Source organism: Penaeus vannamei, chromosome 24 (assembly GCF_042767895.1).
Source record: "Penaeus vannamei isolate JL-2024 chromosome 24, ASM4276789v1, whole genome shotgun sequence".
Lineage (NCBI taxonomy): Eukaryota > Metazoa > Arthropoda > Malacostraca > Decapoda > Penaeidae > Penaeus > Penaeus vannamei.
The window spans coordinates 35,819,322-35,821,821 of record NC_091572.1 but is presented as its reverse complement, the minus strand read 5'-3'; the positions used below and the strand labels follow the sequence as shown (position 1 = coordinate 35,821,821).

Below are 2,500 nucleotides of genomic sequence, written 5' to 3'. Positions count from 1 at the left end.
ACGTGCCCGCATCACGTCTGACAGAGGCAATCCCGCCCGTGATTGCAATATCAACGTAATGACACCGTTTAACTTTCCATCTTGAGCGAGCATCTTCCTCTTGCAACACGAGGAAGCCGCTCTGCAACACATTCAAAATAGCTTCTTTTTTTTCCTTTTATTCTTTTTTTTCCTCCCCCTTTTCCCCCCTACATCACCCCCCCCCCCCCCGTGGCTACTGACCCCACCTCCCTCTCCCCGAAAAAATATCAATGATATAAAACATTCTAGACCGACACATTCTCCGTCTGTCTATCTGTCTGTCTGTCTGTCTGTCACTCTTTCTGTCTGTGTCTGTGGGTCTGTCACTCTCTCTCTCTGTCTGTCTGTCAGAGTACTCTGTCTGTCTCTCACTCTTTCTGTCTGTCCGTCTGTCTGTCCGTCCATCTGTCTGTGTCTGTCTGTCTGTCTGTATGTATGTATGTATGTCTGTGTGTCACTCTCTATCTACTTAAAAACAAAATGAGATGAACAATTCCGAGTGCCTGTCTGTCTCTCCTAAAAAATCTCAAATAACGTAAAATAAACAAACAAACAAACGCGTAAATCTCCCCCTCAATCCTCAAGATAAAAAAACGAAAGAAATAAACAGAGAAAGTAAGAAAGAAAGAAAAAAAAGTGAATCAACGAGTGCGCTTCCCGATCTTCCTCTATTTATGCAGCCCGCCAGATCGTGACGTCACGCGCCACCTGTGGACCGAATGACACGGCAGAAAATCTTCCTCATTTGGACTCTTTTAATTCCTGCATTTCCTGAAGGGCATATTACAAAGGATTTTTTTTTTTTTTTTTTTTTTGGTGGGGGAAATTTAGAAAAGAAAATCTCGTTTTACCTTTTTTCTTTCAACAATAAATGTGATAAACAGCATTCATAATTACCGTAAACAACCAGATATTGCTTCCCTAAAAAACACTAATGCGTTCACGGACTTATAAACAATATTCAATCCATTTTTTTCTATCATATTTACAATTATAGGAGCAAGAAAGAAGAGAAAATCCAGAACTTCTTGTAGTGGGGGGAAAGGTGGAGGAGGGGGGGGGACCTCATCCCCAGAGGGGGGATGGAGGAAGGGGGGAGTTGGGGAGGACCCAACCTTGGAGGACAATGGTAAAGAACAGATCTTAGGTGGGGCGTGGTGGTGGTAGAGGGGGGGGTAAAGACAAACGTAGGGGGGTGGAGGGGGGGTGCTTGGTACGATCCACACACGGAGTAGGAGACGAGCGGGGGGAGGGAGGGAGGAGGGAGGGGAGGGGAGGGGAGCAGAAGGGAGAGGAGAAGGGAGAGGAGAGAGGAGGGGAGAGGGACGGGAGGGAAAAATCACATCTAGATGAGAGGACACGAAAAACAGACCCAGAGTGGACGGAGGGGGGTGGTAAGGAAATCAACTATGAGACATAGTTGGGGGGCTAAGAAACACCTAGGAGGCAGGAAGGTCAAGAAAACACCTAGAAAGAAGGGAAGGGGGGTGTAGCAGGGTCCACGTCACCCAGGAGAGAAAAGAGGAGGTTCATAGAGGTTCCACAAAGCACAGGGGGTCCAAATATCACACCCGGAGGAAGAGGGAAGTTCACATAACACGCATTTTAGGGGGGGTCCATATAACACGCACTTTAGGGGGGGTCCATATAACACACACAAGCAGAGTGGGTATCATATAGCACGCATAGTTAGGAGGGTCCATATAGCACGCAATGGGGAGAGGGAGAAGGTCGTCTCCCCGCCCCCACCCTCCACCCCGCCCCCGCCCTCTCGTAAGGCTTCCAACCTGCGTCCAGTTACACGGGCCAGGTCAGCGGTGGGCGGCTTAGCGGTGGGCGGCCCGGCGGCGGGCTTAAACGACGGATTATGAAAGCGTATAGGCTATCTATGAACACTTTCTCTCTCTCTCTCTCTCTCTCTCTCTCTCTCTCTCTCTCTCTCTCTCTCTCTCTCTCTCTCTCTCTCTCTCTTTAATCCCCTTCTCTCCCTCTCTTTGTGTACGTGTTATTGGTCCTCCTACCACCCACTCTCTCAGACAGACAGACGAAAGGAGAAGTGCGAGGAAACTAAGGAAGAGAGAAAGTGCCAAGGAAAAGGAAGAAGGAACGGCAAAGGAAGAGAAAATAGAAAGAAAAGAAAATATGAGAAAATCGCAACAAAAAGAGAATGGAAAGAAAAAGACAGAAAATCACAAAAAGAGAAAGATAAGAAGAAATAGAAAAGTACAACATAAAATAGAAATACAAAAAAAGAAGAAGAGAAAAGCGTAACAGCAAGAGAAAGAGAAAGAGAAAGAGAAAATAAAAAAGAAAAACACAACACAAGACCAAAAAAAAAAAAAAGAAAAAGTGAAAAACGCAACACAAAGAAAAAGAAAAAGCGGAGAACGAGAAAGAGAAGACGACGAATGACACGAAAACAAGAGCGAGAGCGGGAGCGCCGGCCGAGACTGGACGACAACAACAGCAGCTGGGCGGG

At 46.6% G+C, this 2,500-nt stretch overlaps 1 protein-coding gene across 1 annotated transcript in view; it reads right to left on the bottom strand.

Annotated features, from left to right (window-relative positions):
* The window catches only part of LOC113815654 (uncharacterized), a gene marked incomplete in the record, with an annotated part of 71,403 nt that overhangs the window by 23,302 nt on the left and 45,601 nt on the right, over positions 1-2,500 (bottom strand).